The following is a 25,684-nucleotide window of genomic DNA, read 5'->3' as shown; positions in this document are numbered from 1 at the left end:
GATTTCAGCATTAAAATAAAAATCAACATTCGCAACCATTAGGAAACCGTACCATGCAATATGCTTACGTCACTGCGACTTAATTCCACACTTAAAGCCGACTAAACTGATTTGATCAATGATTAAATATTAGATATAAGTCACATTTAGTGTTAAAACTAGTCACTGTAAACTCAAAATGATTAGAAATGTCATATTACAATCCACAACATGTAGAATTGGAGTCCATTACAATCAGACGTATCTTCATTTGTAAGGCTGAATATGAATCCAATGCTTTCTGTGAACATTCAAATGAGAAGATATCAGATATTTCCTGTCAGTGTTGGATGAGGAATCATTGCTTGGTTTGTGGTTGTGTTGACCTGGAATAAAAGATAATTTTTTCTTTCTAAAATTGGCACTACAAAATAATGATTTAAATTGAAATGTGAATCTCACGATATTTGTTACAAAACCTAAATTGAATTACTGTGTGATTGTTGGACTAACAATGAATTGGTAATCTATTTCAGAACACTGACACATTAAGTGATTCAATATTTCCAAACGGGTTTGCTGTGATATGGTACTAAGCACATATGCTCTTACTTAAAAATTAAAATCATGGCAATCGAAAGAAAGATAAATACACATACCATGCGCTTATTGTAAATTCATGCAAAATACAACTGCGGAATATGTTTAAAGCAGTTTTTCCTATAATGAAAAGATAACTAGAATGATTAGCAGCAGGATGTAATCGGAAAAAAAAATCATTCAATGTGACTATTCAGCTGCAGGCAGCTCCCCTTCCTTCCACACATGTATAACTTCCAACAATTCAAAATTTACTGATAAAGAAAACATACGCATGTAAATTATTTTTTCTTGTTGACAAAAAAGTCACAAATTTGAATTTATTTTAGCTTTAAAATATTTAACTATTACTTTGATAAGAAATACAATAAATCTTCATGTTGAAGAAAAATCAAATCAAATCAAATCAAAATACACCGCTATTCACAATAATTGTGAGAGTGAACACAACGATATCTTTCCATCAGTTAATGTACTGAGCCATAATTCCACTTTATATCCCTTACTGGATTGATCAATTATTAGATATTAACAATAACTAAATTATTAATATGCTATCATTGAACTGAATATTAATGAGAAATCTCATTAATGCTTGAACGAGCAATGTGTCAACATAAACAGTAATTATTAGTGAAATGTCTAAGATATCTCTTCATCGATGAGGCTGAGATTACTTTGATTGTTGAAACGAGTAGCATTTAGATATTTATAATGAGCATTGGCTGGAAATCAATGCTCTTTGGTGTAGACCTGAAAGATTTTGTTATTGTAGTATAGGCAGTAAGAAATTATGATGTGCATCTCACCTTACTGAATATTTTCAAGTTTTCTAACAGGTTTCTGGTCCAATCTTCAGTTTAACAAGGGTAATGTTGGGTCAGAACATCAATAACTGCAAACATTTTAAACACATCTCCATCAAAGTTGCTAATCTGATAATTCAGAACAAATATCAAAAAATTACCTCTGTAAATTTAATTGACTATATTTTTAGATTGTAGTCAAGTTCATTATCTACTTATTTCCTTCCTATTTCTGACACTAGTGGCTAAATATTGATTAGATGAAATGTCATATGAGATAGACATTAGCTTTCTCTCAAAGATCTGTACAGCACAGGAATGGGCCATTTGGCCCATAACGTTGTGCTGAACATAATGTAAAATAAACTCATCCCTTCTGCCTCCCCTTGGTCCATATCCTTCCAAATTATCGAAATGAACATTAAAGAGCCTTAATGTATCTGCTTCCATCACCAACCCTGGAAGTTCATTCCAGACACCAATCACTCCCTGTGTACAAAACAAATTGCCCCTTACATGCCCCTTGAACTTTCCCTCCTAACCTTAAACACATGTCACATAGTTTTTCCCAGAGTTGACGCGTCAAAAACTTTCTGACCGTCAACCCTATCTACGTATCTAATGATTGGACAGACTTCCATCAAGTCTTCCCCCAGTCTCCACCACTTCACAAAAAAGCAATCTGAATTTTTCTCGCCTCTCCAAATCAAGGCAGCATCCTGGTAAACGCCCTCTGTACCCTCTCCAAAGCCTCCATACCCTTCCTGGAACATGGCGAACAAAAGTGAATACAATACTTTAAGTATGCCTTAACCAAAGTGTTAAAATGTTACAACATGACTTCCTGACTCTTGTAACCAGTTCCCTGACCAATAAAGGCAAGCATGCCATTAGCCTTCCTAACCACCTAATTACTTGCATGGTCACTTTCAGGGAGCCATGGTCTTGAACGCCAAGATCCCTTTGAATAATAAAGCTGTTAGGGTCCTGCCATTAACTATCGACTTTTTTTTTAACATTTGAGCTTCCAAAGTGAAACACCTCACACTTGTATGGATTAAACTTTACCTTTAATTACTCTGCCCATATCTGCAATTTATCTTTTTCCTGCTGCATTATTTGACAACACTCAACATTGTCCCCAACTGCACTGAATGTTATATCATCTGCAAATTTATTAACTCACCCAATTAGATTTTAATCCATGTCACTTCTATATAATTGCATCGCTAACAGAAGGGTTCCAGTACAGATCCCTGTGGAAAAAAGACAGAAAATGAGGGAAATGCAGAATTCTTGAAGAAATGAGGTTTTTTCAATGACAGAACTATTCTGATGAATAATCTTCTAAAGTGCGATTTTTAAAAAAAAAACAATATTTTAATTCTGAGTTTATTGATCTTAGCGAATATCCAGTACAAACTGCTTTGAAAATATTGTATCATTTTAAGTGTTGCGTTCTCACATTAAATATTATTTAATTGTTATTTCAATTATCACACCATCATGAGATTTACATTTTCGTTCAATCCATTATTTATTAGAGCCAGTATCATAATGAAATATTGACATTCTTTTCAGGTCAACACACCTGCAATCAACCAAAGTTCTCTCACCCAACACTCATTTTAACTCTCTCATTCTCTTTCATTTGAATTCTCGTATTAATGGAAGGATCATTAATCAGTCTTATCAATTAAGAGATTGCTAACTATTTTTCACATAAATATTTCATTTTTTTTCCAACATATTGCACAATTACATCGCAATAAGAGTTTTCTCATCATTCTTAAATTTGTTATCAGCCATTTTAAAACTAATTATTACCAAAATCTAACCGGTAATCATTGTTGAAATCCAAAATCTCTAGCTGTATATGTGGAACTATGTCTCAGTACATCAACTGATACAAACAATATTGCACTCTACAATCTCTTAATCTTAGCAAAAATAATTTCAAGTGTGGAATCTTAGCTGGATTGAATTGGTTGTAAGAAAAAGTGCAGTCTGAAGAAAGGTCACTGGGCCCAACTCTCTCCACAGATGCTGCCAGACCTGCTGAGTTATTTTCCAGCAATTACTGAGTTTGTTTGTGATTTCCAGCATCCACAGTTTTGTTTACATTCTTGTATTGATTGTATTTCACTTCAATTCCAACATTGCTACATTTCTGATTATTACAATAAGAGCTAAGTATTTTTCATGTTCAGCATTATTTAAATTTCACGTGTTCCTTGTGTAAATAAACCAGAATTAACAAATGTTTGTTCTATGCTTTTACAATAAATCTTGAATTCTTAGAAATCACATTTTTTTGAAAATGAGGGAAGTTGTTTTTCGCTGAGTAGTCACATTGAATGACTAATGCTTTATTTCCAATTCATGTGCATTAAAAAGCAGGTTAATTTTAATTTATGCAGATGAATAACTGCTTCAAACAAATTGACTTACTTGATTATCATGAGATTTGTGCTTATTTAAGAACATTGTTGCTTTGTTCCATCATTATTAGAAATTACTAATTCTTTTTATCGGTCCATTACACACTGGAACTGTCTAATACAATCCTAGTCCAATTATAACAATAAATATCTGAGCAGTTTTACTTGTGAATAAACACAGTAAGTATGTGATTATAGTCCTGCCCTTCCTGCATGGTAATATTATGGAGGGCTCTGGTAATGTGTGTACTAGTAGACCAGGAGCCATGGGTTCAATTCCCACCTTCAACAGAGATGTGTCAAAACACCTCAGAGTTGATTAGAAAATATCTAAGTGTCGACTGAATTGCTTTTCAACCAACATTGTCTCAACTTGTAACTGTTGTTCATTATAGTGATCACAACATCTTGAATTTATTTGCTTCACATCACTGATTAAAGACTGAATGTTATTACGCTGCTTCTAAATACCTCTCAACTTTTAATAACTTTGCAGTCTTAAAGATTCTACGGTGTAAATAATATTTAAGGTAAGGGGGAAAGATTTAAAAGGGGTCTGAGGGGCAACTTTTCCACACAGTGTGTTTCACATATTGGGATGAGCTGTGAGAGGAAGGGCAGTGGCTGGTACAATTACAACATCTGAAAGACTTTTGGACAGTTTATTGGATAGAAAACGTCCAAAGGGCTATGGGACAAACACAGGGAAATGGGCCTAGTTTAGTTTAGGAAACCTGGCCGGAATGCCAAATTAGGCTGAATGGCCTGTTTCCATGCTGTATCAATCTAGCATTCTACAATTCAAACTTCACTGTGATTGGGAAAGGAAAGAACAAACGGGTGTTAATTCTATTTTGTATCCATAAAAAAGTGACATGAATTTTAAATAATTTTGCTCTTATTGTGATTAGAAATACAATGAATGTGAGCATTGAAGTGAAATATAATTTAATCAATTCAACTGTGTTTCCATGGTTAAAATAAAAATTGAACATTCACAATCATTGTGAGTTTGTACATTGCAATATCTTCACATTACTTCATGTACTGAGCCATTATTACACATTTATACCCCCTACTGAACTGAACATTAATTAGATATTAGCAACACTTAGAATTTCGAAAATCTATCAGTACACTTGTAAGAAGGAGAAATTTAATTTTGCTACATGACTGTGCAATGTGCAGACATGAACAGGAATTATTTGCATAATCTCGTGACTATTTAATGTTAATAAATAATTTACTTCTCAGGTACTGAAGCAGTCCAAGTCCAAGTACAACAAGATCTGGACAATATCCAGGCTTGGGCTTACAGGTAGCAAGTAACACACATGCCACACAAATGCAGGCTATCACATATAAGACATAACCTAACCACCATCCCTTGACACTCGATGGTGTTACCATGACTGAACACCCACTATCAACATTATCCTGTGGATAATCATTGATCAGGAACTGAATTGGTCTCACCACATAAACACAGTGGCTACAAGAGTAATTTAACTCCTGGCTCCTGAAATCCTGTCCAAACGCTACCAGGCACAAGTCAGGAGTGTGATGGAATACTCCCCACTTGCCTGGATGAGTGCAGTCCTAACAACACTCAAGAAACTTGATACCATCCGGAATAAAGCAGCCCGCTTGATTGGCACTGCTGCTACTGAGCATCAGTGATGGTGAGGGTGGATGACTGTGGATGTCCTAGCTACAATCTCTGCCTCTTCTTATTAACAAAGATAAAAGAATCTTACATTGCTCAACATTCTCATCAAAACCGAGTAAAGTATTCACCCCAGCCCTCTTTTATACCAACCAGCAGCATTTCCACCACCAATAGCAGCTTCTCTTAAAATATTTTGTCAGTAACTTGTAATTAACTGGTTACTACAATTACAACTGAAAATGTGTTGCTGGAAAAGCACAGGTCAGGCAGCATCAAAGGAGCAGGTGAATCGACGTTTCGGGCATAAGCCCTTCTTCAGGTGAATCACATTTTGAAATGATCTTTCTGAACATAATATCGATCAGGTTAAAACTGAAGTAGGTGTCTTACACAACTTGCTGCAAGGACACAGACAGTAGAATCTGAGGTGATCATGAGGATGTGGAGGTGAAGGTGGGAGACAAGCTGGGACTGTATTGGATTAGTCACTGTGAGAGGGAACAAATGCTGAATGCAGGGTTTCAGCAGCTGATGGACTGACGCTCAGGTGAGCCATCGGAAACTGAGCAAGTGACCACCATCTAATAGGACAGAGAAACTGATCCATCAGCCTGAAACTGACTGACCACGTACGTGGCTGTCAGTGACTCCAACACAAGTGAATGGAAACATTGCTCAGTGTCTGTTTCTGTAACATTCAACACAACCAGGAAATGGAAAGTGAATAATGAGCTCAAAACAAGGCCACTGCTCTGTTAGAGTCAAAACCATTCAATGTTCAGTTATTGAACATTATTGACTCTCAGACTATTCTAACCTGCAGAATCACAGTAAAAGGGGAAAGTAAACAACATTCTTGGCAAAGACAGAATGAACCAACTGCTTGTATAAAAAACAGCTCACAACAAAGGGGCTGAATCCTCCACAAACTGACAAACACAGGTACCATCAGATTTATAGATAGAGATTGGAATTCGTGAGAAAAACCCTTCCCTGCTGATGGTGTGTGGAAGACACCATTCTCAGTGAAAACTGCCACTTACTTCCTTTGAAAGGAATCTCTATTTTCCCTCAGAAAAGCAGGTGTGTTGCTCACTTACAGACTGACTTACAGACAAAGGAAACCTGATCAGGGACTCGCAGGTTAATTAAGCTATTAGTGAGAGTCCATTGCACACAACAAGAGCTTAGACCACAACAGATTCTAGTGAAACCAACAATGCAATGAAAAAGGTGAATTCGTCTTTATAATCATACAGCCTCTCTCAATCAAATAATCCCAGTCAACTTCCAAACATTTTAAAACTATTAATACCAATGTATACATATTTATTTACTTTCCTAATTTCCTCCAAAAAATATATCTGACTATTCTCTTCAAAATATATTTTAAATGGTCAATTCATAATCACAATTCATTTCCAATTATTCTTAGTGCAAAACAACCTGCAAACTAAAATAGTTTTCACGTCAATAATGACACTGGAAAGTTTGTTATGTAGTTTTCCCATATTTCCAAATATTGTTTTGGTCCATTATTGCAGTGAAGCTAAAATTAAAGTCTATTTATTTTCTCTGATATCCTTCCATTACTTTATTCCCTAATAAGAATGCTTATGGTGTAATGGGTGACAAGCATTAAAATAAAATTGAATTTTCAATGCAAGTACTGGAACAAATAATCACATATTATTCAGTTCATTCATTGTCGTTGATTATCAGGTTTATTTTCACGGTATGATCACATTAAATTCACTTAAATAATCACAGTACAATTCTCACCTCTATAGATATGTCGAGTGAATGTCAAACTATTGTTATTTTAAGTTAAACCAAATTTACATTTTGCTCTGTTTTATTCCAGGAATGATGGAATATGTTACATTATTATGGGAAACAGGAACAAGTGAAGGTGTTGGCTCTCAGACGTGAGGCCTTAAAGCCAAAGGGCCAGGTGGTAGTTACAGTGGGGGGGGAGGTACCCAGTGCCCCGCTGTCCTCAGAAGGCAGTGAGGATGGTGACACTGACTGGAACGGGTTAGATGGTGACGTGCCCATGTATGGACAGAGGGAGGGCAATGGGTGCGATCACCCACCACCCTGTAATGCCCAGAAGGCCAGGTCCATGGCACCACTGGGCATCAAAGGTCAACTTGGACAGACAGTAGGGAGCAACAAAGGGAACTGACAGAAACCAAACATGAACAGTTCACCTGCTGAATGACAGATGCTGGTGTGTTAACACCCAGCCTGATAGAGAAATGGTAGTAATGGACCTTATTGGGAGAATATGGATGAATTAGTTGAGGTACAGTCTCACTGATGATGGTGTTAGGCCAAAATCTCTGAGGCCAAGATACCCTGACGTGTACAACAGAACCTGTCTCTGCAAAGTGAGGGTGAGGGTGTGAGCCGGTCCCCCCCAATCACAGCCGATGCGTGCCTCCAGGCATTTACAGATATAACAGGGATACACTGGGGAGGGGACAGACTGAATGGGCTAAAATAACCTTGGTGACTCAGGGACCCAAGGGTAATATCGAGGATCATACAGAGAGGAAGCCTGAGGTGTGTAAGGACCATGGGGGATTACCAAACCCCAACCTGTGATGATGAAATCGGTTTGATGTATTTAAAAGATGACATGGGACACTATTTAATTGTAATTATAAACATGGGACTCCCAGTGGGAGATCATTCTAACCACATTCTGAATTGGGACATGAGAGCTGAGACAAACTCAGAAACACAGGGAGGGTAGTATTGTATAGGGAAGGAACTGCAGTACAGGGAGGGTAACCAGACTCACAATGTTACAAGGGAAGCAGGAAAGGGCACATAGACAAGGAACGTAGGCAAAGAGAGGGAGATAGATCTTCACATTGTGTGTGTACCTGTGCTCACGTCGGCACATGACGCTGTGTTTGGGAACCAGCAGAACAAATATTAATAAAAGGAGCATCTATATCAGTTACCGACACGGATTTGCCCCTCACCCCTCAATTACTAAAATGAGGACAGTTGGAGAGGGAATCGAGGAAGCTGGATGAAATAAATCTGTCCCAATGCAGATCATGGATACGGCAAAATATATTCAGATATGGGAGTGTGAAACTGAGGAAGGGACCATTCTGGGAGTTCCCATTTTAGAACAGTTCAGAGCAACTATTGATGTAGAGGCACAAACTCTAATATGGGAACAATCTGGCCAGGCCCAGGACAGGAAGCAAAGGAGAGGCGACATCTCCAGAGTAGTTACCTTGCAGGGAGACTGGAACAGTCAGGGAATCTGTGGAGTTATAGCTAGGACCCAAACTGCAGGGCGGGTAACTCAAACAGGAATGCGGGTTAATATCTGTAGATCCTGTAAAGATCGAGGGCCCTCTCACTCCCCACACAAACCGGATCCCATTAAAGCTGGGGCTGAGGAGGCAATAATTGTGACAGTAACAGATTGAGAGAAGCAGGGAATAGTCAGACCAACAGTATCCCAGACTAACTCACAGAAGCCAAACGGCTCATCCCACCTCACTATTGATTACACCTCCCTCAGTAAATCTGCCACTAAAGAGTATCCTACAGTAGTGAACCACACCACTTTATTTAATGGATTAAAATTGCAACAATATACAGTCTCAGCCTTTGATATTGTGAATGGGTTCCTGTAGACCTAGAACGGTCAGGAAAAGCTAGTATTTACTGTCTGAGGAAAGCAGTAGACCTGGATCCAGTTACCTCAGGGACCTCATAATATTCCAGTATACCCCACCGATACATGGCTGATGGAGTGCTTCGATTTAATCTTACCAACACCTCATTACCTCAGTTGGAGAGAAAGAACACATCCGGATATTACACAGAGTATTGGGTCAGGTCAGGCAGGCCGGGCTTAAAATTAACCCACAGAGCGTGGGAAGGTAGGGAGAGATGTACCTGGGACATCACATCAGGAAGATCAAATCAGGAAGGGAGGGGGACAATCCCAGTGGAACGAAAGACCATGATTTCAAAACTATTCACCCCCACACCAAGAAGGGGATAAGGCAAACTTTAGGATTGTTTAATTATTGGAGGACTTTTGTGGAGAATTACCCAGAAATGGCAGAACCATCACGAGCCCTGACAGAAGCGCGGACATTAGCCAGGGGTCAGGGAGTCAGCATATACACAGACAGACAGCATACCTTTGGTAAAGTTCATGACAAAATGATAGCCTGGGCTCGGTGAGGGTACATCACCCTGTCTGTGGGCACGTAGAGCATGAAGGACAGGTCAGAGAGTTAGTGGAAGCAGCTAACTTTCCCAGTGAAGCAGCAATAATGAAGATTAGAGCTCACAGGGAAGTAGAAACCCCACACCAATGGGGCAGTGAGTTTGTGGGTAAGGCAGGTGAATAGACAATAGACAATAGGTGTAGGAGTAGGCCCTTCTGCCCTTCGAGACAGCACCACCATTCATTATGATGATGGCTGATCATCCTCAATCAGTATCCTGCTCCTGCCTTATCCCCATAACCCTTGATTCCACTATCCTTAATAACTCTATCCAATTCTTTCTTGAAAGCATCCAGAGACTTCGCCTCCACAGCCTTCTGGGGCAGAGCATTCCATACACCCACCATTCTCTGGGTGAAGACGTTTCTCCTCAACTCTGTTCTAAGTGGCCTACCCCTTATTTTTAAACTGTGTCCTCTGGTTCAGGGCTCACCCATCAGCGGAAACATGCTTCCTGCCTCCAGAGTGTCCAATCCTTTAATAATCTTAGATGTGAAATACTGACTGAAACAGGGCAGACATTTGAGGAGATGGCAATGGCCGTAGCTACAGAAGTGAGAGAGGAAGGTTTAAAGATATTCCCAGAAACAGTCCTACAACAGGAGAAACAGGAATGGGAAAAGGGTGGGGCAGTAATAGGACACAACAGAGTCTGGATGATGATCCAGCAGTGCCACTACACTGTATAAGACAAACATTATTAAAAACATATCATGGGCTGGCCCATATTGGGGAGGATAAAATGCAATATCAGATGATCCACTACAATCCTTGCCTGGAACAGGGAGAAATACAGCAAGGTTTTGTCGAAAGTGTGTAGTCTGTTCACAGTGTGAGCCAGGGAAAGCAATAAAATGGAGGCAGCAGCAGGGACCCAGGGGCCCATAGGAACAATTACAAATGGATTTTAAACACACACAGCCCAATCCCAGGGAAGGAAATCCTGCTGGGTTTCAATAAATAGGTTTACTCAGTGGGTGGACGCATTCTCCTGCAGATTCTGAACAAGGGACAAATGTTACAGGGAACATTGCTCTTTAGCTATGTGCCCTGTTTGGTACTGAACAGAAATCCCATCCCCCATACCACCCCCAGAGCTCTGGGACAGTAGAAGGAATGACGCAGACACTGAAAGCTAGTCTGACTAAGGCTCTCTCAGAGACAGGACAGCGATGGGTTAGAGTCCTCCCCACCAGCCTAATGAAACTGAGGACAACCCCAGCAATGCGGACGGGACTGTCCCCCTTTGAATTAGTGACTGGATGGACTATGCAGATGCCACAGGGTATGGTAGTGGGAGGGCCGGAGATGTGTGGTAGTGGGAGGGCCGGAGATGCGTGGTAGTGGGAGGGCTGGAGATGTGCAATGACAAGGATAGGGTTAAAACATTTGTGAAAGAACTGGCAAAGCAGCTGCATGAGCTGAGAGAATCAGAGACTGGGAAAGGAAACATGGAAATATCCGAGCTGACATTCCAAACCCTGGAGTTCAGGTCAGGGGGAAAATATTACTGGAACATATGAAGTAAACACATCAAAATGCTGGACTTACCTGGGGGAGCCAGAGAGGGACCCCTCCCATCATGTATTAGTAAGGAGCTCTGAATAAACGTTGGTCATGCTGCTCAACACAGAACTCAAGGCTCCTCTTTGATATTTCTCCCAGCAACAGTTGTGCAGGGGCATGTTGCTGGCTGGAGGTCTATGGCTAGTGCTGTTCCACAAGGATCAGAACTGGAACATCTGTTGCTTGTAATGTATATAAATGAAAAGTTTGAAAATGTAAACGTTTTAATGAGCAAGTTTGTAGATGGCACAAACTGTTGAAGTTGTGAATCGTGAAGAATGATGTCAAAGGATACAGCAAGAAAGAGATGAGTCAGAAAGTTTTGTGGAGAAATTGCAGATATATTTTAATTCAGACAAGTGTGAGGTGATGTGTTTTGGAAGACACAAAGCAAGAGGAATGTATACAATAAACAGAAGGGTCCTGAGCAGCCCTGATACACAGAGGGATCTTCAGTTGCAAGCTGAAAGATCCCTGAAAGTGGTGAAGGTGGTGAATGGCAGGCTTGCCTTCTTCTGTCAGGGGAGTGAATATAAAACTATAATCAGGCCACCTTTGGGGGATTGTGTGCCACTTTGATCACCACATTACAGGTAGAATGTGAAGGCTTTTGGGAAGGTGGAAACAGGTTTACCAGGATGTTGTCTGGATTGGGAGAGGTTAGAAAATCTTGGATTGTTCTCTTTGGAAAGTCAATGGCTGTGGGGTGACCCAACTGGCACAGACAGAGTTTGTAAACCATGGTTTACTAAAGAAATTGTATCTCTTGTTAAGAAGAAGAAAGAGGCTTATGTGCTGATGAAGCAATAGAGAGTTACAGATCAGCTAGGAAGGATTTAAAGAGAGAGTTAAGAAAAGCAAAGGGAAGACACGAGCAGTCTTTAGCAAACAGAATAAAGGATAACCCTGAAATTTTCTCTTGGTGTGTGAAGAATAAAAGGGTGATTAGGGTAGGAATAGGGCTAATCAAAGACAGAAGTGGGAAGTTGAGTGTGGACCCTGCAGAGATCGGAGAAGTGCGAAATGAATATTTCTCATCGGTGTTTACACAGGAAAAGGAAAATATTGTAGAGGACAAAAATGAGGTACGAGATATTAGACTAGAAAGGATTGAGGTTAGTTACGCAGAGGTGTTATCAATTCTAGAAGGAGTGAAAGTAGACAAGTCCCTAGGACGGATGGGGTTTATCCGTGGATTCTCTGGGAAGCTAGGGAGGAGATAGCAGAGCCTTTGGCTTTGATATTTGAGTCATCATTGTCTATGGGTTTAGTACCCGAGGACTGGAGGATTGCAAATGTTGTGCCCTTGTTCAAGAAGGGCAGCAGAGATGACCCAGGTAATTATAGACCAGTGAGCCTTATTTCCATTGTAGGAAAGGTTTTGGAAAGGATTATAAGAGATAACAGTTAGAATCATCTAACAAGCAACAATTTGATTTCAGATAGTCAACATAGTTTCGTCAAGGGCAGGTTGTGTCTCACAAACCTCATTGAGTTTTTTGAGAAGGTGACCAAGCATTTAGATGAGACGAGGGCAGTTGACGTGGTATACATGGACTTCAGTAAAGCCTTTGATAAGGTTCCACATGGTCGGCCGATGGAGAAAATGCAGAGGCATGGAGTTGATGGTGATTTAGCAGTTTGGATTAGAAACTGGCTTTCTGAAAGAAGGCAGCGAGTGGTGGGTGATGGAAAATATTCAGTCTGGAGCCCAGTTACTTGTGGTGTTCCACAAGGATCTGTTTTGGGACCACTGCTGTTTGTCATTTTTATAAATGACTTAGACGCAGGCATAGGTGGATGGATTAGTAAATTTGCATTCAACACTAAAGTCTGTGGAGTAGTAGACAGTTTGGAAGAATGTTACAGGTTGCAGGGGGATTTAGATAAACTGCAGAATTGGGCTGAGAGGTGCAAGTGCAGTTCAATGCAGCTAAATGTGAGGTGATGCACTTTGAGAAGAATAACAGGAAGGCAGAGTACTGGGTCAATGGAAAGATTCTTGGTAGTGTGGGTGTGCAGAGGGATGTTGGAGTCCATGTACATAGATCCCTGAAGGTTGCCACCCAGGTGAATAGTGCTGTTAAGGCGGCATATGGCATGTTAGGTTTCATTGGTAGAGGGATTGAGTTCTGGAACCGCAATATCATGCTGCAACTATACAAAATGCTGGTGTGGCCACAGTTTTAATATTGTCTACAGTTCTGGTCGCCCCATTACAAAAAGGATTGTGAAGCATTGGAAAAGGTGCAGAGGAGATTTATCAGGATCATGCCTGGTGTGGAGGGAAGTTCTTATGAGGAACGGCTGAGATCTTGGATCTGTTCTCATTGGAAAGAAGGCGTCTAAGGGGGGGTGATTTGATAGAGACATACAAGATGATCAGAGGATTAGATATGGTAGACAGTGATAGTCTTTTTCTTAGGATGATGATGACAGCTTGCACAAGAGGGCACAACTACAAATTGAGGGGTGATAGATTTAAGACAGATGTCAGAGGCAAATTCTTTACACAGAGAGTGTGGTAAGTGTGTGGAATGCCCTACCAGCTAAGGTCGTCAACTCAGCCACATTAGGGAGTTTTAAACAATCCTTAGATAAGCTCATGGATGATTTTGGGATAGTGCAGGGGGACGAGTTGAGAAAATTCCACAGGTCGGCGCAATATTGAGGGCCGAAGGGCCTGTTCTGCACTGATATGGCTTTGTCTAATTCCTATTAAATATACTGTCTCTGTGGGTAAGGCAGAGATTTGTGAAGAAGAGTCTCTACAAGTAGACACTCAGCTACTTTAGAGACACTTTGAAACTCTCGCCGGCTGTCCAATAATAGATCTACTGCTGTTGTGCAGAAAACTTGCATCGTCTGGATTTGTGGAACAAAATAGGCATCAACAATGAAGGATCTGAGTGATTTTCAGACTGCGATGTACAGACTTACTGGAGTGGTTCACTGATGAAGAAAATGCAGTCACTGGATTGATTTGAAGAAATTGTGATTTTCTTTGAAGTGAAGAAGTTAGATATGTTTTTGATAGAGCTGTATAAGATTATAACAGACCAAGATATAGCAGACAAAAATATCTGCATTCGATAGGTGATGGCACAAGAGATAAGGTCAGATGTAAGGTTTTGAGACAGCGGGAGATGAGCAAGTGTTTCTGCTGGCTGTATTGGCTGGAAATATGCAGAACATGTTGCCTATTATGGTGGTGCAAGGAGAGAAGATCAATGATTGATAAAAACAATTAGATCAGTTCGGAGGGAAATAAACTTGCAGAGTTTGGGGTACGTATGGGAATGAGAATATTGGATTCTGCAACAGAGAGCCAGCTTGGATTTGATGGGTCTCTTTCTGTGCTTAATGCATTTTATTTGGACTTGCTTAACTTGCTCTGGTCACCGATGAAGTTATCATTTAGGTAAATCTGCTCAGTGTTCCTACTCAGACCAATACAGGCTGTCCCTCCACAGCAGGAGATAATGTTTACTGTTTTATACTGGGTTCTTTGGGGGGGGGGGGGCTAACGGTGTGTGTAACAGTCTGCTAACATTTATCTGAAATGGCAAAACCCCAGTGCAGCCAGACTAGGGACAGACCCTGGAAATGTGGGGAATGCCAGAAGGGAATTCTTTACCCATCCCACCTGGAAATTGGCCAAACCAGTCAGACTGGGGAGTTGTTCACCTTCTGTGTGTATGGGGGGGGGGGGGGGGTGGAGAGGGGGGGGGCGGGGAGGGGAGATGGGATTCACTCAGGCATCCATCCTGCTGGGACACCAGTCAATTTACTGATAGCCACAGTTGAAGGATTTTTTTCCTCTTTTTCACGCCAAGTAATGAACAATGGTTTTGGCAGCTCAAAAAGTTGTGCACAGAGAGATCTTAGCTTTGGAAATGTTCACAACATTGTTGAACATGTATAGATTCACACTGGGTACAGATTTTTATTTTCCTTTATTCATTCACAGGATGAGGATGTCGCTGGCCCGGCAGCATTTACTGCCCATCCCTAATTGCCCAGAGGGCAGGTAAGAGTCAACCACATTGCTGTAGGTCTGAGGTCACAATGTAGGCCAGACCAGGTAAGGATGGCAGCTTCCTTCCTGAAAGGGCATTACTGAACCAGATGGGTTTTTCTGACAATCGATTAATGGTCATCATTAGACTCTGAATTCATAAGTTTTTTTTTATTGAATTCAAATTCCCCCCTATCTGCTGCAGCAGGCTTTGAACCCAGGTCTCCAGAACACTATCTTGGGTTTTAGATTAACTGTCTCGCGACAATACCACTCGGCCAAGACTTCCCCACATCGCTGTCCATCTGCACAGAGTGAACAGTGATTGTCTGGTTCATCAGAACTGGGTAATCACACATACGTTTGCTCAATGATTGCAGGAGTTGGATGTTGATTGGCTGTTGACATCCATCTCCGAACCATGTATTCTGGGGTTTGTTTCTGATGATGATTAGAAGCATCATCAGTCTTGTTATCTTTTGGGGATAAAACCAGTTTCAATTAGCTTTCTGTTAAATGCATGGCAATCAATTCTATCTCACAACTCTCAGGCAGATTCGTTGTTGTAGAAGAACTCTCCTTCTCCCCAACCTCCTCCACCCTCACCTCCAACAGTACAATAATCTCATTGTCTCACTCATAATCATAAAGAGACACTATCTGATTAGCTGCTTCTTTCCCTACTCCTATGTCAAGTTGGATCTTAAACTCCCCTTACTGCAGTTGTGATCCTGCATTATTGTACAGTGTTGCTCCTATTTCATGTCTTGGCCTATCAGTGTTCATGAAACTGCATGTCGTATATGGGGCCAACAGTGTAAGAGTTTAGCTCTTTCCATCCAACAACAGCAGTCGAATTGTACTCCAACAAAACTTACAGAATCACGGCCAAGCATATCCCCCAACTTATCTCTTACCATCAAACCAGAGTATCAATCCTCATTCAACTGAGAGAATTCAGGAGGGCATGTCAGTAACATCAGCATGAATACCTAAAAATTAGGTGTTAACCTGATGAAGTTACCAAAGAAGACTACTTGTGTGCCTAACAGCATAAGCGGCAAATGATAGAGAGTGAAGCAATCCAGGAAACAACAGAACAGATCTTAAATCTGCAGTCCAGCCACATCCAGTTGTGAATGAAGTCAGCGCACAGCTGGAATTCTGAGGACAGTTCTCTTCAAGATATTAACCAACAAGAATGTCAGACTGGATTAATCATTATAAAATTCCAGTCCGTTTGATATTCATATACTTACAATCAGTGTTCAATTCACCAAATGTAGCTGAATGTAAAGATAATCTTCAAGTGACTGTAACAGTGGAGACATCTGAATACTTGATCAGCAACTTAAAGCCTGTTGTGTTTAGATAGTAATACTTTTTAAAATCACTTTAAAATTAAGGTGACTTCAGTATAATGGAAGAAGTTGATTGGTGGGGAGCTGATAATCTTGTTTTAATCTGAAGTTAATTGAGGATTAGTTAACAAATAAACACATGGTAGGGAATCCCAGCCCCATGGAGTGCACATCCAGTTCCATGTGGGAAAACCAGGACACTTCTTGTGTGAGTGACAACCACAAGAACACGGAGGTGACATGGGAAATGTCAGGAACACTCGTTTGACTGCGGTTCAATTACTGCACACACTTCTGATCCCCTTATTCCAGGGTTGATGTGATCACACCAGAGAGGGTACAGAGGAGATTGATCAGAATGTTTCTACAATTGGAAAATTTCTGCTCTGAAGAAAGGTTGGATAGGCTGGGGATGATTTCCAAGGAGGATGAGCTGAGATTTAATTGAAGTGATAAAATGCTGAGGAATCCAGATCGAGTGGATAGGAAGGAGCTATTCATTAACTGAGAGGTCAGAAACTGGAGGTTTTAGATTGAAACTAATTCCCAGAAAGAAGGGGAGGGGAGAATTCATTTCACTCGGAGATGGAGGCGAGCAGGAACTCACTGATGGGGTGGCAGAGGCAGTAACCAGCATCACATTAGAATAAAAGGACATGGATCTAACTGAGATGCTGGAACATGCAGGGCTGTGGACTAAAGTCTGCAGAATGGGATCATTGTGATTGATTTAACATTTCTCAAGAATATTAAAGTCAAGTCCAATTTGAGAATTTATGAACATCATCCGACCTGAATTCCAAATGTCAGAATAAATTTATCAGAAAGTTACAGCACAGATCGAGGCCACTTGGCCTATCCTGCATGTGTTGGCTGTAATAGAATGACCCAGGCTTTACAGCGTTCTGTACTCACCAATGAGAGCAACAATTTCAGACTGTGTACTCTGCCCTCTATGTTGTTATAATCTGTTTTCTCAATGTATTTCTTTGACAGCTGCTCACCTTGTTTCCTGGTTTCTTTCCCAGCCCTAACTCCATTCCCCATGGCCTTGAGGGACTACCATTTCTGCAATTTAATCTCTCCTGCCTTCCCCCGTGTGACAGACTGTCTTTTTGTCCTTGTCTCACCCCCACCTTGCTCACAAGCTGTTACATTTCTGATGGTTCCCAGATCTCTGTGACTTCACTGCGCATCCTGGGTCAGAGGCACGAGTTTTGAATTCTCTTCATGAGATAATTGGAAATCTGTCTGGCTGCAATTTCCCCCAGATTTTATTTTGAAAAAAAAAGAGGATTTGCGTCAGAGTCAAGTATTTGTGAGCCTTCATCCACAATCCTGAGCACTTAGACATAATATGTGACCCTCCCACAGATGTGCCAGTTTGATGGATTGGCCGTGCTAACATGGCCTGTAGTGTGTAGTTTAGGTGGGTTGGGTTAGCCATGCTAAATGTGGGGTTATGGAGGTAGGGTGGGACAGCAGGTCATTGCAGACTCGATGGACCAAATAGTCTCTTTGTGCACCTGAGGGATTCTGTAATTCTAACTAGTTGTGATTGTTGTCACATTTTCCTAAGTCCAGGTTCATTCAACTCAGGTATATGCTGCCTTTTGTGTTTATGTGTGCACCTGTAGTGTTAGGTAAGGGGTAAATGTAGGGGTATGGGTAGGTTGCGCTTCGGCGGGTCAGTGTGGACTTGTCCACAGTCTCCATGATTGTGCAGACTCAGTGGACCAGCCATGGGAAATGCAATGTTACAGGGATGGAGTGCTCCAGGTGGGATGTTCTTTGGATGGTTGGTGGGGTTTGATGGGCCAATGCTCTGCTGCCACACTGTTGGGATTCTATTCTATGATTGAGGATAAAGGCTATTCTATGATTGAGGATAAAGCAGGGTGTCCTTGGAGAGGCGGTAATAACTGGAAAGCTGAATCCAAAAATCACCATCTTCACCAAAGGAGATTTTCGGAAAATGACAGATAGTCAGGTGGATTAGCATTCCAATCTTAGATAGTGAGGAAGCGTGTAGGAGATAATGATTTTGCAATTTTAAACTGAGGGGAGACAGTGATTTATGGTTTTAGATTACGTCGTACATTCGCAGTGTCCAGAGTACGTTGTTGTGAATATCCATCCTGTACTTTATTACAAAGCCAAGGTCACTGACAATGAAAACCAAAACACCCAGGAAACATCGCCTCACCTCGTCATCTGATAAAAGAATTCTGATAAGTCTGGTTGACCTCAGAACAAAGATGGAAAGTTGGAAGATTGAATCCAATCCCAAGATCCAGTGCTTAAACAAAAGGAGACTACAATAGGATGAGGCAGGAGTTGGCTAATGTAGACTGGAAACAAAGACTTTATGGTGGGAAAGTTGACGGACAGTGCGGGAATATCAAAGACATTTTTTGAAGTGCTCAGCAAAAGTATATATCAGTGAAAAGGAAGGACTTTAGGAAAAGGAATAATCTGCCGTGGGTGGCTCAGGAAATAAGAGTCTATCAAACTGAAATAGAATGCATACAAATTGGCAAAGACCAAGGAGATGAGAAAAACTTTAAAGATCAACAGAAAGCGAGATGGGATTGGGGGAGAAAAGTGATTAATAGCTATCCCCAGGGCTGGAATAACAGTTTATACTACTGGAGGGGAACATGTTGTTTGGGGAACATATGGCCTCTAATTGTTGAAGCACTTAACTGTTACCATAGAGATAATCCTGATCAAGTTAAAAATCACAGCACACTCCAAAAACTTGTACTTCCAAATAATCCTGTTGGACTATAACCTAGTGATGTGTGGTTTTTAACTTTGTCCACCCCACCACCAGCTCCTCCACATCAGAATCCCGACAGTCAGCCCCACTGAAACTGAAGCGCCTGTCACATACTTGAGGGAGCCACGGGGGCGTGGGAGAGGGGTGTGTGGTTTAACCACAAAGTGCTGAACTGAATTAGACTTTCTAACTAGCGTTGCCATGGAGATAATACTGAGAGACAGTCTCTATTCAAAGTTCCAAACCATAAAGATATAAGAGTGGGAGCGGCACATCGGACAGGCGGGGAGTTACCTGATGCTTCCTGGAGGTGTTCTGTATGTACACTATCCAGGTAACTGCCATGTCTCATCAATAAAGACTCAAAGAAGACCTCGCAGAGTTCTGTGCCCAGTTATTCCTATCCTGCAGGGTTCAGGAATATGAGCACACAGCAGTCAGTCTTCACAGTGGAGGATACGAAGAACATGCCAGTAATTGATAAGGAGACTGAGGAAGGTGAGGACCGAGATAATAACCATTATCGTGAAAGAGTTAGAGCTGGGCAAGTTAATGGAGCTAAAGGTAGACAAGTCTCATTGCCCTGATGGAATACATCCCAGGATACCAACAGAGTTAGTGGGAGAAATAGCAAATGCACTTAGAGTAGAGTCTGACAGCAGAGACAGGCCTTTTGGCCTAAACTGGCCCATGCCGACCAGAATGTCCATCCACGCTAACCCCATTTCACTGCACTTGGCCCATTTGATTCTGACCCTTTCTTATCCATGTATTTGTCCAAATGCCTTTTACCTGTTGAAAGTGTTCCTGCCTGAACCACATTCACTGGCAGCTCCATCCATATACATACCACCCTCTGTGTAAAACAGTTGCCCCTCAGCTTCCCTTTTATTCTTTCTCCTCTAACCTTAAACTGATCCAATCAAGCCGTCCAATCCTAGAGTTCCTGGGAAAAAGACTGAGTGCATTCTCCTTATCCATGCCTCTCATGGTCTTATACACTTCTAGAAAAGAACCCCCTCAGTTTCCTCTGCTCTAAACATAAAATCCTCGCTTGTCCAACCTCTCCCTATAACTCAGACCCCTGAGCCCTGGCAACATCCTTGTAAATTGTTCTGCACTTTTTACAGTTTAATAACTGAAACCTCCATTACATTCCTCATATTTCCAGTGTTTCCCCGCGGGGCTGGAACCGATGTGACAATGCCAATGGATTACAATCCATGATCGAGAATGAACCCCTTTACAACAATCCCGTTTTCATAGTGTTTCCCATGGTGCAGGTATCCTTGTGTCTTTCTGGTTGTATGGTTAATTAAAGACCTGTCCTTCTACAAAGCAAAGTTGTGGCTTAATTGTTCCTGGGAAATGTGCCATGATTTCAAAAACAAAAAATCAGAATTTCAAAAACAAATGAACTCTCTCTCCACACTCACCATGCTGACATGGACTTGGCTGTGTCTCAGTACTTTCCCAGTCACACTGAGATTTGAAATATTCGCCCACGGACAGAATGCACACCTTTCCTTCCAGATGAAAAGGCCAATGATATTCAGATCAGCACGGATCAAGTAACTATCAGATCTGAACATGAAGTTCCATTTGAATTTCTCATCCGCAAATCCACCCTTTCAGTACCATACAACAGAGCACACAAGTTACCACTGTTAATACAGGATGGAAATTCAAAAGCCAATTGTAGTATTAAACTGTAGTTTCCTTGTTCCCCCAAAGCTTTAAAACACAGTCTCACAATTTCTCTCTTCTGTGAACTGAAATCCAAACCAATCCCCCCACTCCTTTCCTCCACACCCAGTTCTCACACACTCTCTCTTCGAATTCAGTTTCCTAGCTCCTGATGAGAACCATCCTGCATACACTGCTTCCTGCACACTCTGGCCAAGACCCATCTGACTAAAATGAGCCAAATTAGAATTCTAATTGCAGGTCCATCCTTGTCCCTTTCCATAACAACCCTGAATCTTCACAAAAGAGTTCTGATAACTTTCTGCAAAACACTGCCCCACTGATAGTCTGATCACATGTCAGGGTAGCAAGAAAGGGGTCATTCCTCTGGGTCCTGCTCCCAGAGGGATGAAGCTGCTAATGAAAGATTAATCCCTCACACCCACAGCCTCCTTCCCAGACACTGACCTATGCTGCACATACTCCCACAATTGGTCAGCACTGCGCCCGTGCACTTGTCTCCCCTCCTACAGCACGTGCTCCCGATCATACAGGAGTCCGGGTGATTGACAGCAGCTGCTGCCCAATATATGAGAATCCCGACAGTATGGAAACAGGCCCTTCGGCCAAACAAGTCCATACCGACCCTGCAAACAATAACTTACACAGACCCATTCCCCTGAACTAATGTAAATAAAACTCTGGGCAATTTAGAATGGTCAACTCACCTGCCCTACACATCTTTGGATTGTGGGAGGAAACCGGAGCACCCGGAGGAAACCCACTCAGACACTGGGCGAATGCGCAAATTCCACACAAACAGTCGCCCGTGGCCGGAATCGAACCCGGGTACCTGGTGCTGTGAGGCAGCAGTGCTAACCACTGAGCCATCTCTATCGATGGGAGGGGGCGGGGCTGGAGGACAGGGACAATGGAATTGTGAACAGTGAATGAATGTGGTGACCCCTGGGGGATGGACAGGTCAGTGAGGGACAGGATCAGTGCAGCAGCAGGAGGGGATCCTAGACAAACTGAGCAATGGGAGAGTCTGACAGGAGAGAAACTACAGGAACGTTCTGTTTGGAGACTCAGGCAGGGACAGCTGGGAGACAGTATGGCCTGGTGGCTTGGGCAGGTTTACTAATCAGCCTCTTCAAAGATGCTGTTTCTCAACTCTGAGCCTGATCCTCCTAGTCCAGAGGTAAGGACACTTCCACTATTTCCTGGTGGGTAAGGGATACAGGGACTACCTTTCAAAAGGAACTCACCTGTGTTGGTGACATTAACAAGACTCAATACAAACTCACTGACAAAATGCTGGCGTACTTGAACTTCATCCAGAATGTTAACACCTACAACTGGGCAACGCAGACCCCAATGTACAGAGTTAAATCCTGGATACTAATAACAGCCTTGTGCATGGGAAATCATATCTCATTAATTTGACTCCGTTTTTTTGAAGTAGTAACAAAGAGGATTGCTGAGGTCAGAGCATGGACATGATCTACATGGACTTCAGTAACGTGTTTGACAAGGTTCCTCATGGGAGACTGGTCAGCAAGGTTAGATCGCATGGAGTACAGAACTGGCTCGAAGGTAGAAGGCAGAGGGTGCTTTTCAGGCTGGAGGCCTGTGACCAGTGGAGTCTCACAAGGATCGGTGCTGGATCCACTACTTTTCATCATTTATATCCATGATTTGGATGTGAACATAAGAGGTATTGTAAGTGAGTTTGCAGATGACACCAAAATGGGAGGGGTAGTAGACAGTGAAAAAGATTACCCCAGGGTACAAGAGGATCTGGATCAGATGGGTGAATGGGCTGAGGAGTTCAGTTTAGAAAAATGCGAGCTGCTGCATTTTGGAAAAGCAAACTTTAGCAGGACTTATACAGTTAATAGTAAGTTACTGGGGAGTGCTGCTAAACAAAGAGTCCTTGGACTGTAGGTTCATAGTTCCTTGACAGTAGAGTAGCAAGTAGACAGGATAGTGAAGGCCACAGTGGTCTGCTTGTCTTTAATGGTCAGAGCATTGAGTATAGAGGTTGGGAGGTCATATTGTGGCTGTACAGGACATTGCAAAAGTTGCCGAATCAATATTCCATATAATTCTGTTCTCCTTCGTATCAGATGGATGTTCTTAAACTTTAAAGAGATCAGAAAAGAATTATAGCATGTTGCCAGGGTTGGATAGGCTGTTTTCCCTGGAGCGTCAGAGGCTGAATGGTGACCTGAAAGAGATTTTTAAAATCAGGCTGGGAATGGAGAGGGTAAATAGACAAGATATTTGCCCTGCAGTGGGGGGAGTACAGAACTAGGGGACTGGGAGGGAGGGTAGGCAGACAGGGGGTGGGTGGATCGAGAGGGGTGAGACTGAAGTGGGTGGGGAAAGAGAGGGGGGACAGAGAGGGGTGGCACAGAGATGGGTGGGGACAAAGAGTGGGATGAGAGGAGGGGAACAGGCAGGGGGAACGGGGCGGTGGCAGGGGTAACAGGTCGACAGGGTGGGGGGTAGGGACAGGCTGACGGGGGGGATGGACAGAGTGGGGGGAGACGGGGGGGGGGGAAGAGAGGGGGAAGATAAAGAGCTATTTTATAGATCTAAAACTCAACCCTGTTCCTGTTTCCTCCTCCTCACCTTAATTCCGTCTGAAGGGCTCAGAATAACTGTATCGTTCTTGGAAAGTAGAATTTCAGGGAGATCAGGTGCTTAACGTGGCATTTTGGGACACGAACATTTAATGGAATGTGCTGATCAATAAATGTACTCTGGTTCGATTCCACTGTCTGTGTGGTGTTTCCACATTCTCCCTGTGTGTCTGCGTGGGCTTCCTCTGGGTGCTCTTAATTTCTCCCACAAATCCAAAGCCATGCAGGTTAGCTGGATGAGCTTTGGGTAATGGTAGGTTACAGAGTTTGGGTGGAATGCTGTTCCGATGGTTGGTATGGTCTCATGGGCCGAAAGGCCTGCTTCCACACTGTAGGGATTCTGTCACTGAGTATAGGGATTAGGAGGGCACGGTGTGGCTGAGTAGGGCATTGGGGAGGCCAGTTTTAGAATACTGTATTCAATTGTGGTCTCCCTGATTTCAGAAAGATGTTACCAGAAAAGGACTCAACCTCTTAATGACAAGTTCCTGGGAAGTGTTGACAAACAAACAGACCATGCAGTGTGGGTTGATAGTTCCTTGAAAGTGTGGTTGAAGGTAGACAGGTCGGTGAAGATGGTGTGCGGTATGCTAGCTGTTATTGGGCAGTGCATTGAGTGTAGGAGTTGGGAGATCATGTTTCGGTTGTACAGTTTATTGGCTCGGCCACTTTTGGAATCCCCAGACAGCTTTCAATTCCAGAATCCCTGTTACAGGAAAGTTGTTGGGAAACTTGCAAGAGTTCAGACAAGTTTTACTAGGGTGTTGCCAGTATTGGAACATTTGAACCAAAGGGAGAGGCTGAATAGGCTGAGGCTATTTCCCTGCAGCACTGGACATTTTAGGTGACTTTATCGAACTTTATAAAATTATGAGGAGCAATGAAAGGGTGACTAGTCATGGTTTCTTTTTTCCCAGGGTAGGGGAGACCGAACAAATGTGAATCTTTTTTCCAAGGAGGAAATGACAAATTCTAGAAGAGAGATGGGATGTTTAAAGGAGATGAAAACCGAACCAACTGAAGATGCTGTAAACCAGGAAGAGAAAGAGAAGTTTCTGGAAAAGCTCAGCAGGTCGAGCAGCATCTGTGAAAAGAAATTAGAGCCAACGTATCTGAGGAAGGGTGACCAGACCCGAAACTTGAACTGAACTTTCTTCACAGATTTTGCATGACCTGCTGAGCATTTCCAACAACATCTGTGCAAGTTTAAAGGGAGTTGTTTGGAGTATATACCTGCGAGTAACTTTAAAAAGTGCGAGTGAGACCACATCTGGAGTAATGACAGAAGTTTTGGTCCCTTTATTTAAGGAAATACATCATTCCATCAGAGGCATTTCACAGAAGATTGACTGGGATGAACCCTGGTTTGCAGGGATTATCTTTTAAGAAAAGGCTGAAGAGGTTGGGACTCTACTCACTGGATTTGGGAAGAATGAGAGGTGGTCTCATAGTAACATGTAGGATTCTTAAGGAGTTTGACACGGTAAACAGTGGGAGGATGTTTCCCAACATGAGGGAGTCTGGAACCAGATTCTGGGTCAGTCACGGAATCACGGGTTCAATTTTGGATTCGACAAGTTTAAGGCAACACCGACACGGGTCAGGGGTTTCAGTAGCAATGGAGCTGGGGTGAGGTGGAGACAAGCAACATTTTAAGAGATTGGAATTCCTGGTGTTTGTGATTGTGTAGATGTCTGATCAGAAGGTCACCTTGGGGTCAGATATGAGAGCAATATTGTCAAGAGTGTGGTTCTGCCTCAGACAGTTCCCAGGGAGAGGGAGGGGCTCAGCAGTAAGGGAAAGTAATTTGTAATACTAACTGATGGCAATGGGTTTAACCGTTGCAACGTTCCG

The 25,684-nt window shown here is 42.2% G+C and overlaps 1 long non-coding RNA gene across 1 annotated transcript in view; it reads right to left on the bottom strand.

Moving 5' to 3' along the window:
* Positions 1–258: 258 nt before the first annotated feature.
* The window catches only part of LOC140456836 (uncharacterized), a 45,396-nt gene continuing 19,970 nt past the window's right edge, over positions 259–25,684 (bottom strand). Inside the window, exons 6-8 of the long non-coding RNA XR_011953173.1 lie at positions 1,389–1,514; positions 639–699; positions 259–365 (exon numbers count right to left, since the gene is read on the bottom strand). This is a non-coding gene — a long non-coding RNA (uncharacterized lncRNA). The remainder of the gene's footprint in view (positions 366–638; positions 700–1,388; positions 1,515–25,684) is intronic.

The sequence above is a fragment of the Chiloscyllium punctatum genome, chromosome 31, assembly GCF_047496795.1.
Source record: "Chiloscyllium punctatum isolate Juve2018m chromosome 31, sChiPun1.3, whole genome shotgun sequence".
Classification (NCBI taxonomy): Eukaryota; Metazoa; Chordata; class Chondrichthyes; order Orectolobiformes; family Hemiscylliidae; genus Chiloscyllium; species Chiloscyllium punctatum.
The sequence above is the reverse complement of the archived record's forward strand: the minus strand, read 5'-3'. Positions and strand labels throughout refer to the sequence as shown.